The sequence below is a fragment of the Monodon monoceros genome, unplaced genomic scaffold (genome assembly GCF_005190385.1).
Source record: "Monodon monoceros isolate NGI ecotype Baffin Bay Population unplaced genomic scaffold, NGI_Narwhal_1 Super_Scaffold_8, whole genome shotgun sequence".
Classification (NCBI taxonomy): Eukaryota; Metazoa; Chordata; class Mammalia; order Artiodactyla; family Monodontidae; genus Monodon; species Monodon monoceros.
In genome coordinates this window covers 35,224,368-35,240,023 of record NW_021703785.1, presented here as the reverse complement: position 1 = coordinate 35,240,023, position 15,656 = coordinate 35,224,368, and the positions used below count along the sequence as shown (strand labels likewise).

At 37.3% G+C, this 15,656-nt stretch overlaps 1 pseudogene; it reads left to right on the top strand.

Annotated features, from left to right (window-relative positions):
• LOC114888057 overlaps window positions 1-12,727 on the top strand; it is a 25,539-nt pseudogene extending 12,812 nt beyond the window's left edge.
• The last annotated feature ends 2,929 nt before the right edge of the window (window positions 12,728-15,656 follow it).

Here is a 15,656-nt window from a genome sequence, read left to right as displayed (position 1 = left end):
TATATATATATATATATATATATATATATATATATATATATATATAAAACGTATATGATACTAATGACATCAGCTAGGTGGTATGGTATACCTAACACTAAACAACTTTACAAGTGGACCTGACTGTAGTAGCTATATGAATTATATTTCTCTTTTATGTATATATCTATAAATATTAATTACTATTTTCCCCTCCTACTTTTTCCTCTTATTTAAAAATAATCTAGGTTATTTTCATAGTGGTTAGATTACAATTTTATCTTCATATTATAAAATAATAATGTAGGCTACCTAGAAGAATATTGACTATTACTTTGAGATGGATATGTCCCACTGATAAAAGATTGGGTCTATATTACATAATTATTCATTTTAGGCAAAAGAAATTTTTATTACTATTATTTCTCTTTTGACGTTTAAATAGAAAGATATGCATGGATTCTGAGCTGCCAAAGAGATATAATGTAGCAATTATTGTAATATTCTTTTCCACATAGCTTTTAGGATGCCTTTCTGTACCACAGAGACTTAGTTTGAAAGCTACGTTTCCTGAACACTTTTGTAGCTAGAGTTCTACATGCAAATTGGGCTTTTACTGACTAGATGCCCTTACACAAAATATGGAAGACACAATTAATGCAGAGGTTATTTTCCTACTTCTTTTTGCAAGTTTTTGGCTTGCTAGGCAAGATTTTGGAGAACATTTTACACTGTATCACTGTTACAGTGTTCATTATCCATCTTTCATTTCAATCCTAATGGTAGACATGTCAGCTTCTTATTTTTACTTTTCCATACTTATATAGCTGCAATGATTAAAGAGTTCTTAAATCAATAGCTCTTGTGTTGGCCTGATAGGTGGTACATTACCTGATGGATAATTGTGTCTAGCACAATTCATTTGTGGAGTGCCTGCCTAGACCTTTCTCCTTTATCCTTTTCAACAATATTATAAATACACTATATTTTACAACTAAATATATTCTAACTTACAATAATTAAAATTGATTACATTTATTGTTCTGAATTCAGAACTGATACAGAAGGTGATATCAAAAGTCAGTTGGGGGCTTTCCTGGTGGCGCAGTGGTTAAGAATCTGCCTGCCAATGCAGGGGACTCGGGTTCGAGCCCCGGTCCAGGAAGATGCCACATGCCGCGGAGCCGCTAGGCCCGTGAGCCATGGCCGCTGAGCCTGCGCGTCCAGAGCCTGTGTTCCGCAACGGGAGAGGCCACAACAGTGAGAGGCCTGCATACCGAAAAAAAAAAAAAAGTCAGTTAGCTTACCTGGTGGTGCAGTGGTTAAGAATCTGCCTGCCAATGCAGGGGACTCGGGTTCGAGCCCCGGTCCAGGAAGATGCCACATGCCGCGGAGCCGCTAGGCCCGTGAGCCATGGCCGCTGAGCCTGCGCGTCCAGAGCCTGTGTTCCGCAACGGGAGAGGCCACAACAGTGAGAGGCCTGCATACCGAAAAAAAAAAAAAAGTCAGTTAGCTTACCTGGTGGTGCAGTGGTTAAGAATCTGCCTGCCAATGCAGGGGACTCGGGTTCGAGCCCTGGTCCAGGAAGATCCCGCATGCTGCAGAGCAACTAAGCCCGTGTGCCTCAACTACTGAGCCTGCGCTCTGGAGCCCGTGAGCCACAACTACTGAAGCCCGCATGCCACAACTACTGAAGCCACGTGCCTAGAGACCATGCTCCACAACAAGAGAAGCCACTGTATTGAGAAACCCATGCACTGCAACGAAGAGTAGCCCCTGTTCGCCACAACTAGAGAAAGTCCATGTGCAGCAACGAAGACCCAATGCAGCCAAAAATAAATAAATAAATAAGTTTATTTTTTTTAAGTGAGTTAAAATATATGACCTTGACAAGATATGCATGGCAGAAGGCAAAGGACTCTAGTTATTTGTTGGCCTGTGGTAAAATATTTTATGAAACTATGTGTTATTCTCAATGGCTGCCCCTGTTACTAAGAGGCTGAGTGTTAGTAGAACTATTTTGTAAACCTCAAAATGTAACTGTGTGTTGGCTGCTGTTTTTGACTTTTACCAAATTACATAAGAGACAGGTTAACTGAGGCTCATTGTAAACAGGTGGCTGTGAAGAAGCAGCCTTAAAGGGAGATAAGACTGCAAGAATTTTCTAGCAGTCTCAGTATAAGCCTGCCAGACAATAGAAGGCAGCCCAAAGCTATATATTATATATTAGATGTCACCATCTCACCAAAGCCTGTAATTTTAGATGTCCTCACATTTGCCAACATTAAGAGAGAGGAAAGGGCTCAGCACAAAGACATTGATACTAGACAAAGCAGGATTCAGTGCTTTGTCTAGACAAGGTTTTTCATGTGTTCACTTGCCCTTAGAACTGACTGAATGAAAATAGATGCAAAGCCAAATAGGGACTTACATTGCCAAAGAAACCACAAGTCTGGCCTGAGAAGCACAGTGCCAGTTTCATTTCTAAGGCAAACCCTGGGCTCCAAACCTGCACCAGATGGAAGCTGCTGTGAAAGCTGTGCAGTTCTACTTCTCACGTGCCCACACAACAGACTCTGCAAGGAGACTTTTCTCAGTGAGCAGAGCCAGGGTCTATGACACAACACAACATGAGTCAACCCAGAGCACACTGGTTTCTCCATAAGTAACTTGATCCACTACCAAGGCAGGCACTTTTCAAAATAATTCCTTCCCAGAAATATTATATGACCCCTATGAACTGGGACTTCTGGAAGCTTTTCATTCTTTTGTCTTCTTTAATGAAAATGTTTCTACCCTGTTCATACAGCATTTATTGCATACTGGCTGCAAGATGTTAAGATATTTTTTCATTAGATTATAGGTCACCAGACCACAGATACTTATATCCAAACTGATGAAGAGGTCTACATAACACTTAGAAATCTTAGATCTGGGCATGGATGTGATCATTATCAGATTTGAACTGCTTCATGTTGGCAAGAATTAAATTAGTGTTGTAGATAACAGCTAAAGTATTCATAGATATTTGGTGGCAGAGGCAAGTCTAGTCATTGATATGGCATGTTCAATATCCCTTTTCTATTTAGCAAAAGCACTTCTGAGTTTTAGGTAGACATATGGTGACCAAGCTAGGTGAGACACGCTTTCTCTCATTGAAACTAGAAATGGCGATGTGATAAAGTCTTGACAATGAGGATGTGAATCATGTTTTGATAGTCTTTTAACATTATTGTGAGAATTTAAGTGACAGAGAAAAAATTGTACTTTCACTCCTACCCTTCATCAATGCTATACCAATACTTCATTGTATTTACTCTTAATTCATAACATCCTTAAAATATTTTGTTAAATGACCTCCCCTTTTTAATTTTGCAGTTATAAAAACGTATGTGAGAGAATAGTGACTGACAGGCAGAAGAAAAGAGTAAAACTTAAGGGAAACCCAACCGATAAGAGAATGTTGGAGAGATTTTATTTTCATTCATCACAGATGGGAGAAATTGGAAGAGGCAAAACTCTTCAGAGAGCATTCTTACAGACTATAAAAGCTGGAGACCTGCTCATTAAAATAAAGACCTATATTTTGAAATCAAACATCTGCCTTATAGTTATGTTTCATTTGTACAAATATAATCCAGCTAATTAGTTATATCTATCTAGAAAACTCATATATTCCATTCTTTGTTCCTAATAGATGGAAGGGTAGATGACTTTTTATGACAATATTATTTTGAGGACATAAAGTACACATCTTTGAAATTGGACAGTCCCTGTAAAAACAAATACAGTTTCATTCTTTTTAAAATCTTACCTTTGCAAAAATGGGAAAGAAGAAATCATTTTTAATATCCTTTTAAAGGTGTTTTGAATTTAGAGTAAATACAATGAAGTATTGCCACAGCTTTGATGAAGAAAAGGCATGAAATTATAGGCATACTTCTGTCACTTAGCAAATTCCCATAATAGTGTCAAATCTAAATCTTGTGCAAAAGTGACTTGTATTTACGGCAGAAATTCTGCACACCATTAACTGTTTTGTGTATATGTATAAGCTGCTAAAAGTAATTTGTGGCAAAAGCCACAGTGTTAATAAATTTCCATATCTTAAAATACTTCATGCTGGCAAATTTGTGGAGCCATTTAAAACATTTCAACCTAAAGACAGTTTTATCTCCTACTTGTTTCCTCTTTTTCTTCCTGTTCCCAAGCTTAGAATATTTACCGTTTTGCTTCTTTACAACTCAGCCTCTATTTCTGCAGATAGTCTAATGAATGCATAAGTATGAAAAGTAAAAATCAAGAAGGTACTCTTTCTGAAACCAGGCAAGTGAGCATGGCAATTGTACTAAATCTACATTTTCTGTAATATTTCAGCAACTCAGAAATTTCCTGACTAGAATATTTCTTAGAGTATACTCTGATATGCATAGAATAATATACATTCTAGAGGTTATGAAATAACAAGGTTTGTTTGCATGGTAATTAGATGCTCAGTGTATGCACATATTTGTCTATTAAGTATATGCAAAGAGACCTGTTATTAGAAACACATTTTCAAGGAAACTTTGCAATTATTTCTAATGCTTGGGCATAATAAGAATGTATATACTTTTTACACATTACCAAAACAATATATACAAATGTAAAAAAAAAACAAAATTGCATAATATCAAAGTAAAAAACAAGTTTCTGAAACCATTCCCCAACTCCCAGTGCACTTTCTGAAGGAAAACTCTTTGTAGTATTCACTTCTTTAAGTGATTGTTCTATAAATATATGTTGTATGCATTTATATCTGTTTCTTCATACACATGTTTTTGATTGTCTTTCTACCTCTGAGAATTAAAGTTTACTCCACTTATGCTTATCTTACTATCACTCACTTTCTATATTCAGCTGATTCAATTGTTAGTTTAAATTAGTATGTTTCTAGATTGCCTGGATTCAAATCCTAAGTGAAATTCTCCCTCAAAATACATACATACATATTTTAGAATACGTTTATTTTGAGGAAATTACATAACTTTTCTGTCTCTTGGTTTTCTAATCCGTAATGTCAAAACAACTACCCATGTTGGAGAAGTTATAAAGAATATGTTAGAGAATGGATGTAAATTAATTAGAACAGTTACATTCAAGTATAAAATAACTTCTTAAATTATCAAAGTATAGTAATTTAATATTTCTTTCTATAGGCATAATTAGATTCCCCATGCTTTGCAGACAAATTGACCATCAAAATGGAAAATCTTTGAATATATTATATTTACAACATTTTGTCTATGCTAACATTTTTGAATACATAACTCAGATTGAGGGATAGACTTACATTATTTTTGTCATGGCTATATTACCTTCATTTTTGCATGGTTCAAAGGAAATTATTTAAAAAGTTAATTTTAAATAAATTATTCTTTATTTCATCTATTATCAAAATCATGTCCCATTTTGTTTCATTAAAATATTCTTTACTTGATATTATTAATATTCTTTTTTGTTTTTGCTTATACAATACAATGAACAATGTCTTTATTTTATCAATATTATCCTTCTAACATACTATACTATAATTTCTGGAGGTCTGTACCCTTCTGCTCCACTCTGCTCCAGTTGCTTTCTAGGATTGCATTATAACTAAATCCTGGGAATTTACTTCATTTCACTTAAGTTGTACATGAGTATTTTATTTATATATGTATCATATGTTCTTAATTTTCTTGGTTTTCTTCATATTATTTATTTGCCTTCACAATTGATTCCTATTTTAGTGTTAAATTAAAAGTTCCTATCATTTTCTGTTAGAATGTTGGGGCTTTTTTATATTTTGTTATAGAAAACTGTAGATAATCTAATGTTCATTTTCAAATTGTTATATACATTCTTCCTCAAATCTTTCAAGATTATAATTGTATTCTTATAATTTTGAAATTTCTACGAGAATATACTTTTCTGTGGGCCTTTTAAATGTAAACAGCTTGACGTTCAATCGGTTATTTCTATTTGAACACTTATGCTAAATTGCAAAGCAAGAATGTCATTTGCTTTTAAAAAAAAAAAATCTTGTTGGAGTATACTTGATTTACAATGTTGTGTTAGTTTCTCCTGTGCAGCAAAGTGAATCAGTTATACATATACATATATCCACTCTTTTTTAGATTCTTTTCCCATATAGGTCATTAAAAACTATTGAGTAGAGTTCCCTGTGCTATACATTAGGTTTTTATTAGTTAGCTATTTTAAATATAGTAGTGTGTGTATGTCAACACAAAACTCCCAATTTATCCCTCCCCACCTTTCCCCCATGGTAACCATAAGATTGTTTTCTACATTTGTGACTCTATTTCTGTTTTGTAAATAAGTTCATTTGTACCATTTTTTTAGATTCCACATATAAGTAATATCATATAATATTTATCCTTCTCTGTCTGACTTACGTCGCTCAATATGACAATCTCTAGGTCCACCCATGTTGCTGCAAATGGCATTATTTTGTTCTTTCATATGGCTGGGTAATATTCCATTGTATATATGTACCACATCTCCTTTATTCATTCTTCTCTTGATAGACATTTAGGTTGCTTCCAGGTACTGCCTATTGTAAATAGTGCTGCAATGAATATTGGGGTGCATTTATCTTTTTGAAGTATAGTTTCTCAGGGAAAATGCCCAGTAGTGGGATTTCTGGATCATATAGTAGTTCTATTTTTAGTTTTATAAGGAACCTCCATACGTTCTCCATAGTGGCTGTATCAATTTACATTCCAACCCACAGTGTAAAAGGGTTCCTTTCTCTCTACATTCTCCTCAGCATTTACTGCTTGTAGATTTTTTGATGATGGCCAGTCTTACTGGTCTGAGGTGAAACCTCATTGTAGTTTGATTTATATTTCTCTAATAGTTAGTGTTGTAGGAGCTTTTCATGTGCTTTTTGGCCATCTGTATGTCTTCTTTGGAGAAATGTCTATTTAGATCTTCCATCCATTTTCTGATTAGGTTGTTTATTTTGAATCGAGCTGCATGTGCTGTTTGTATATTTTGGAGATGAATCCCTTGTCAGTCACTTCATTGGCAAATATTTTCTCCCATTCTGTGGATTGTCTTTTTGTTTTGTTTATGATTTCCTTTACTGTGCAAAAGCTTTTAAGTTTAATTAGGTCCCATTTGTTTATTTTTGTTTTTATTTTATTACTCTAGCAGGTGGATCCAAAAATATCTTCCTTTGATAAATGTCAGAGAGTGTTCTGCCTATGTTTTCCTCTAAGAGTTTTACAGTATCCAGCCTTACATTTAGGTCTTTAATCCATTTTCAGTTTATTTTTCTGTATGGTGTTAGAGAATGTTCTAATTTCATTCTTTTACAGGTAGTCGTCCAGTTTTCCCAGCACCACTTATTCAAGAGACTATCTTTTCTCCATTTTATGTCCTTGCCTCCTTTGTCATAGATTAGTTGACCATAGGTGTGTGGGTTTATCTCTGGACTTTCTGTCTGGTTTCATTGATCTATATTTCTGGTTTGAGGCAGTACAATACTGTTTAGATTACTGTAGCTTTGCAGTATAATCTGAAGTCAGGGAGCCTGATTCCTCAAGCTCCAGTTTTCTTTCTCAAGATTGCTTTGGCTATTCAGGGTCTTTTTTGTCTCCATACAAATTTTAAGATTTTTTGTTCTAGTTCTGAAAAAAATGTCATTGGTAATTTGATAGGGATTGCATTGAATCTGTAGATTGTTTTGGGTAGTATAGTCATTTTGGTAATATTGATTCTTCCAATTCAAGAACATGGTATATCTCTCCATCTGTCTGTGTCATCTTTCATTTCTTTGACCAGTAACTTATCATTTTCTGAGTACAGGTCTTTTGCCTCCTTAGGTAGGCTTATTCCCAAGTATTTTATTCCTTTTAATGTGATGGTAAATGGGATTGTACCTTAATTTCTCTTTCTGATTTTTGTTGTTAGTGTATAGGAATGCAAGAGATTTTTGTTTACTGATTTTGTATCCTGCAAATTTACCAAATTCATTCATGAGAACTAGTACTATTCTGGTAGTGTCTTTAGAATTTTCTAAGAATTGTATCCTGTCATATGCAAACAGTGAAAGTGTTTCTTTTCCAATTTGGATTTTTTTTTTTTCTTCTCTGATTGCCATGTCTAAGACTCCCAAAATATGTTGAAAAAATGTGGTAAGAGTGGGCTTCCTTGGCTTGTTCCTGATCTTAGGGGGAATGCTTTCAGCTTTTCACCATTGAGAATGATGTTTGCTGTAGGGTTGTCATATATGTCCCTTATTATGTCTAGGTAGGTTCCCTCCATACCCACTACCTGGAGAGTTTTTATCATGAATTGGCATTGAATTTTGTCAAAAGCTTTTTCTGCATTTATTGAGATGATCATATTTAAAAAGAAATTATTTTATACTGGAATATAGTCAGATAACAATGTGTTAGTTTCAGGTGTACAGCAATGTGATTCAGTTATACATATACATGTATCTATTCTTTTTCAAATTCTTTTCCTGTTTAGGTTATTACAAAATATTGAGCAGAGTTCCCTGTGCTACACTGTAGGTCCTTGTTGGTTTTCTATTTTAAATATAGCAGTTGTTGTTGGAAAATATGCTTGATATTGATTTCAATTTTCTTAAATTCACCGAGGCTCACTTTGTGGTCCAGCATGTGTACCACATGAAAAGAATGTGTATTCTGCTGCTTTTGGATGGAATGCTCTATAAATATCAGTTAAGTCCCTCTGGTCTAATGTGTCATTTCCTATTGATTTTCTGTCTGGATGATCTGTCCATTGGTGAAAGTGGGGTGTTAAAGTCCCCCACTATTGTGTTACTGTCAATTTCTCCTTTTATAGCAGTTAGTATTTGCCTTATATATTGAGGTGCTCCTATTTTGGGTGCATAAATATTTACAATTGTAATGTCTTCTTGGATTGATCCCTTTATCATTATGTAGTGTCTTTCTTTGTCTCTTATAATCTTTATTTTAAAGTCTTTTTTTTCAGATATGAGTATCATTACTCCAGCTTTCTTTTGATTTCCATCTGCATGGAATCCTTTTTACCATACCCGTACTTTCAGTCTGTATGTGTCCCTAAGTCTGAAGACAGCAAATATAGGGGTAGACAGCAAATATAGAGGTCTTGTTTTTATATCCATTCATCCAGTTCATGTCTTTGGGTTGGAGAGAGATGATCATATGGTTTTTATTCTTCAGTTTGTTAATGTGGTGTATCACATGGATTAATTTGCGTATATTGAAGAATCCTTTCATCCCTGTGATAAATCCCACTATGTATGATCCTTTTCATGTGTTGGTGGATTCGGGTTGCTAGTATTTTCTTGAGGAATTTTGTGTCTGTGTTAATCAGTTATATCAGCCTATAGTTTTCTTTTTTTTATGGTATCTTTGGTTTTGATATCAGGGTGATGGTGGCCTCATAGAATGAGCTTGGGAGTGTCCTTCTTCTGCAACATTTTTGGAAGAGTTTCAGAAGGATGGGTGTTAACTCTTCTCTAAATGTTTGATAGAATTCACCTGGAAGTCATCTGGTCCTGGATTTCTGTTTGTTTGAATTTTTTAAATCACACTTTTAATTTCAGTACTTTTGATTGGTCTGTTCATATTTTCTATTTCTTCCTGGTTCAGTCATGGAAGGTTGTACCTTTCTAAGAATTTATCTGTTTATTCTAGATTGTCCATTTTATTGGCATATAGTTGTTTGTAGTAGTCTGTTATGATCCTTTTTATTTCTGTTGTGTCCATTGTAACTTCTCCTTTTTCATTTCTAATTTTATTGATTTAAGCCCTCTCCTTTTTATTTATTTTTTTTGATGAGCTTGGCTAAAAGTCTATCAATTTTGTTTATCTTTTCAAAGAACCAGTTTTTACTTTCATTGATCTTTGCTATTGATTTCATCATCTCTATTTCATTTATTTCTGCTCAGATCTTTATGATTTCTTTCTTTCTAGTAACTTTGGGTTTTGTTTGTTCGTCTTTCTCTAGTTGCCTTAGGTGTAAGGTTAGGTTGTTTATTTGATATTTTTCTTGTTTCCTGAGGTACATTTGTATTGGTATAAGCCTCCTTCTTAGAACTGCTTTTGCTGCATTCCATAGGTTTTGATCATCGTGTTTTCATTGTCATTTATCTCTAGGTATTTTTTTATTTCCTCTTTGATTTTTTTTCAGTGAGCTATTGGTTGTTTAGTTTATTCTCCATGTGTTTATGTTTTTTACAAGTTTGTTTTTCCTGTCAGTTATTTCTAATCTCCTTACATTGTGGTCAGAAAAGATGTTTGATATGATTTCAATTTTCTTAAATTTATTGAGACTTGATTTGTGACCCAAGACGTGATCTATCGTGGAAAATGTTCCATGTACACTTAAGAAGAAAGTGTATTCTAGTGATTTCGGATGGAATGTTGTATAAATATTGGTTAAGTCCATCTTGTCTAATGTGTTATTTAAAGTCTATGTTTCCTTATTGATTTTCTGTTTGGTTGATCTGTCCATTGGTATAAGTGAGGTGTTAAAGTCCCCCATTATTGTTGTATTACTGTCTATTTCTCCTTTTATGGCTGTTCGCATTTGACTTATATATTGGGTGCTCCTATGTTGAGTGCATATATATTTATAATTTTTATAATTTCTTGGATTGATCCTTTGATCATTATGTAGTGTCCTTCCTTGTCTCTTGTAACAGTCTTTATTTTAAAGTATTTTTGGTCAGTTCCCTCTGCCTCCACTGCTGCTGCCCCTCTGCCAGCACTCGGTGCCACCTCAGGCTGGTTGTCCTCTGCTGGAGGGAGCAAGGTGACGAGCAACTGGGAGGGTGGTTGACGGGGGTGGTGGGGACAGAGGCAGGGTGGCCAGTGGTCCTGAGTGCTCGGTGGTGGCGGCATCTCATCTCCATGGAGCCTACCCATGGTGCCCGTTTGCTCTAAGGTGGACAGCAGATTTTGCATTTATCAGAACATTTTCACTGCTGCACCGAGGGCACACACATCTTCCGTGGGACTTGGAATTTCTGGAGAATTGCCTTTGTAAAAAGCTGGCATAATTTCTTTAAATTCCATCTCTTAGTTTCCCATTTTGTTGTTTCAAACAGATATCAAGAAACCACGAATAACTATAGTAATGAAGTTTGACTGCCATTTCTTGGATGAAAGTTTTACTGCCAAGGACATTCTGGACCAAAACATTAATGAAGTTCCTTCTTCTGAAGATAAGGATGCCTTCTATGTTGCAGACCTGGGAGGCATTGTAAAGAAACATCTGATATGGTTTAAAGCTCTTACTTGAGTCACACCCTTTATTTATTTATTTTTGCGGTACGCGGGCCTTTCACTGTTGTGGCCTCTCCCATTGCGGAGCACAGGCTCTGGATGCGCAGGCTCAGCGGCCATGGCTCACGGGCCCAGCCGTTCCGCGGCATGTGGGATCTTCCTGGACCGGGGCATGAACCTGTGTCTTCTGCATCGGCAGGCGGACTCTCAACCACTGTGCCACCAGGGGAGCCCAAGTCACACCCTTTTATGCAGTCAAATGCAATAATAGCAGAACCATAGTGAAGACCATACCTGCCATTAGGAAAGGATTTGACTGTACCAGCAAGACTGAAATCCAGTTGGTGCAGAGTCTCAGGGTGCCTCCAGAGAGGATTATCTATGCAAATCCTTGTAAACAAGTGTCTCAGATTAAATATGCTGCCAATAATGGAGTCCAGATGATGACTTTTGATAGTGAAGTCGAGTTGGTGAAAGTTGCCAGGGCACATCCAAAGGCCAAGTTGGTTTTTCAGATTGCCACTGATGATTCCAAAGCAGGCTGTCACCTCAGTGTCAAATTTGGTGTCACGCTCAAAACCAGCAGGCTTCTTTTGGAATGGGCAAAAGAGCAAGATATTGATGTCATTGGTGTCAGCTACCATGTGGGACATCATTGTACTGATCCAGAGACCTTCGTGCAGACCATCTCTGATGCCCACTGTGACTTTGACATGGGAGCTGAGATTGGTTTTAACATGTTTCTGCTTGATATTGGTGGTGGCTTTCCAGGATCTGAGGATGTAAATCTTAAATTTGAAGAGACCACCAGTGTAATCAACCCAGTGTTGTGCAAGTATTTTCCATCAGATTCTGGAGTGAGAATCATACCTGAGCCAGGAAGATACTGTGTTGTCTCAGTTTTCACTCTAGCAGTTAATATCATTGCCAAAAACTCATCTTAAAGGAACAGACAGGCTCTGATGATGAAGATGAGTCGAGTGAACAGACATTTATGTATTATGTGAATGATGGAGTATATGCATCATTCAACTGCATCCTCTATGATCATGAACATGTGAAGCCTCTTCTGCAGAAGAGACCCAAACCAGATGAGAAGTATTATTCATTCAGCATCTGGGGACCAACCTGTGATGGCCTGGATCGCATTGTTGAGCACTGTAACTTACTTGAGATGCATGAGGGCGATTGGATGCTGTTTGAAAACATGGGTGTTTACACTCTGCTCTGTCACTGCTGTCACTGCTGCTTCTACTTTCAATGGATTCCAGAGACCAACCATCTACTATGTGATGTCAGGGCCACCATGGCAACTGATGCAGAAAATCCAGAACCATGACTTCCCACCCGGAGTAGAGGAGCTGGATGTTGGCACTCTGCCTGTGTCCTGTGCTTGAGAGAGTGGGATGAAACGGCACCCAGCAGCCTGTGCTTCAGCTTGTATTAATGTGTAGATACAATTCTTGTAGCTGTTAACTGTGAGTTTAGCTTGATTTAAGGGTTTGCGGGGGGGACCATTTAACTTAACTACTGCTAGTTTTGAGATGTCTATGTGAGTAGTGTTGGCACAGGTGCAATGTGGAAGACTAGGTGATGGGGTCACACTTAACTGTGTTCCTATGGAAACTATTTGAATATTTGTTTTATATAGATTTTTATTCACTTTTCAAACATGCTACTAAAGCATGCCCTTCAACTGCTGAGCAAGCATTTGTATCTTGTGCATTATCAGAATGGGCCAGAAGCTTAGTGTTGTGACCTGTTTTAAAGTAAATACATAAGTAATCTTGAAATGATTTTTTTTAAAAAGTCTATTTTGTTTGATATGAGTGTTGCTACTCCAGCTTTCCTTTGGTTTGCATTTGCATGGAACACCTTGTTTCATCTTCTCACTTTCGGTCTGTATGTGTCCCTAGATCTGAAGTAGGTCTCTTGTAGACAACATTTATATGAGTCTTGTTTTTGTATCCATTCATCCAGTCTATGTATTTGGGTTAAAGCATTTAATCCATTTACATTTAAGGTAATTATCAATATGTATGTTCCTACTGACAGTTTCTTAATTGTCTTGGATTTGTTTTTGCAGGTATTTTTTTCTTCCCTTCCTCTTTTGTTCTCTTATTTGTGATTTAATAACTATCTTTCTTGTTGTGTTTGGGTTACTTGTGTGTGTGTGTGTGTGTGTGTGTTTCTATTGTAGTTTTTTGATTTGCTGTTCCCATGAGGTTTTGATATAGCAGTCTATATATGTAAGGGTTGTTTTAAGTTGCATGCCTCTTCCCCACCTAGAGAAGTTCCTTTAGCATTTGTTGTAAAGCTGCTTTGGCGGTGCTGAATTCTTTTAGCTTTTTCTTGTCTGTAAAGTTTTTGATTTCTCTGTCAAATCTGAGCAAAAGCCTTGCCTGGTAAAGTATTCTTGGTTGTAGGTTTTTCCCTTTCATCTCTTTACATACATTGTGTCACTCCCTTCTGTCCCACAGAATTTCTGCAGAAAAATCAGCTGATAATCTTATGGTGATTCTCTTGTATGTTATTTGTTGATTTTCCCTGTTGCTGTTAATATTTTACCTTTGTCTTTAATTTTTGTAGTTTGATTAATATGTGTCTCAGCATGTTCCACCTTTGGTTCAGCCTGTATGGGACTCTCTGTGCTTCCTGGACTTGAGTGAGGGTTTTCTTTTCATGTTAGGGAAGTTTTTGGTTACAATATCTTCAAATATTTTCTTAGGCCCTTTTTCTTTCTCTTTTCCTTCTGGGACTCCTATATGCAAATATTGGTGTGTTTAATGTTGTCCCAGATGTCTCTGAGACTGTCCTCATTTCTTTTCATTCTTTTTTCTTTATTCTGCACTGTGGCAGTGATTTCCACTACTCTGTCTTTCAGCTCACTTATTAATACTTCTGCCTCAGTTATTCTGCTATTGATTCCTTCTAGTGTATTTATTTTTTATTTATTTATTTATTTTTGTGGTACGCGGGCCTCTCACTGTTGTGACCTCTCCCATTGGGGAGCACAAGCTCCAGAAGCACAGGCTCAGTGGCCATGGTTCACGGGCCCAGCCACTCCACGGCATGTGGGATCTTCCTGGACCAGGGCACGAACCCGCGTCCCCTGCATTGTCAGGCAGACTCTCAACCACTGCGCCACCAGGGAAGCCCCCTACTAGTGTATTTTCCATTTCAGTTATTGTATTGTTCACCTCTGTTTGTTTCTTCTTAAACTCTTCTAGCTCCTTATTAAACATTTCTTGTGTTGTCTTCACCTGGACCTCCCTTCTTTTTCTGAGATTTTGGATCAACTTTACTATTATTACTCTGAATTATTTTTCAGGTATATTGCCTATCTCCTCTTCATTTAGTTGTTCTTGTAGGTTTTTATTTTGTTCCTTGGTTTGCATCATATTTGTCTTGCTGTCTCATTTTGTCTAACTTTCTGTGTTTGGTCTCCTTTCTGCAGGAGGCAGAATCATAGTATCTCTTACTTCTGGTGTCTGTCCCCTGGTGGCTGAGTTTTTGTCTGGGGTCTTGTACTGGCTTCCTGGTGGGAGGGCCTGGTTCCTGCTCTCTGGTAAGTATAGCTGTGTCTTGTCCCTCTGGTGGGCAGAGCCATGTCAAGTAGTGTGTTCTGAGGTAGCTGTGAGCTCAGGATGACTTTAGGCAGCCTGTCTTCTGATGGGTTGGGCTGTGTTCCTTTCTTGCTGATTGTTTGGTCTGAGGCATTCCAGTTATGGAGCCTGTAGGCTGCTGGGTGGGGCTGGATCTGGGTGCCAAAATGTGGACCTCCAGGAGATCTCACTCTGATCAATATTTTCTGGGGCCTCCAATATCGGTGTCCTTGCCCCACACTGAGCTACAGCTAGCCCCCATCTCTCCAGTAGACCCCCAAGGCACCTAGTTAGATCTAGTCTCACTTCCTGTAGAGGTGTTTCTTTGTGCTGTTTCAGTGCAATTGAGGTCTTGTGTACACCCTCCAAGAGTGGTGTTTATGTTTCCCCAGCCCTGTGGAGCTCCTGCACTCAGGTCCTGTTGGCCTTCAAAGCCAAATGCTCTGGGGGGTTCTTCCCCAATGCCTGACACCCAGGCTGTCTTCAAGGGCTATATTTATGTGGGAAGGTCCCTGTGTAACTCATGTGGGTTTAATATTTTTGGTGAAAGGGGTGTTTTTAGTATGGATGTCTGCTACCTCTTTCTTCAGTGTATGCTGGCCTTTATTCCCTTGATAGGAGGTGTGACTGATGTTGTGGTTACCTGAGCCTGCAATGAATTTTGAGTGGGGTCTCCCCTTTGCTCTGTGGTTGTTACTGTTGGGGGTGGGGTCTGCTCCCTAGTTTTTGGAGTAAAGGCCCCCAGATCTGTTTCTGAGTTGTGTTTCTTATCTACAGT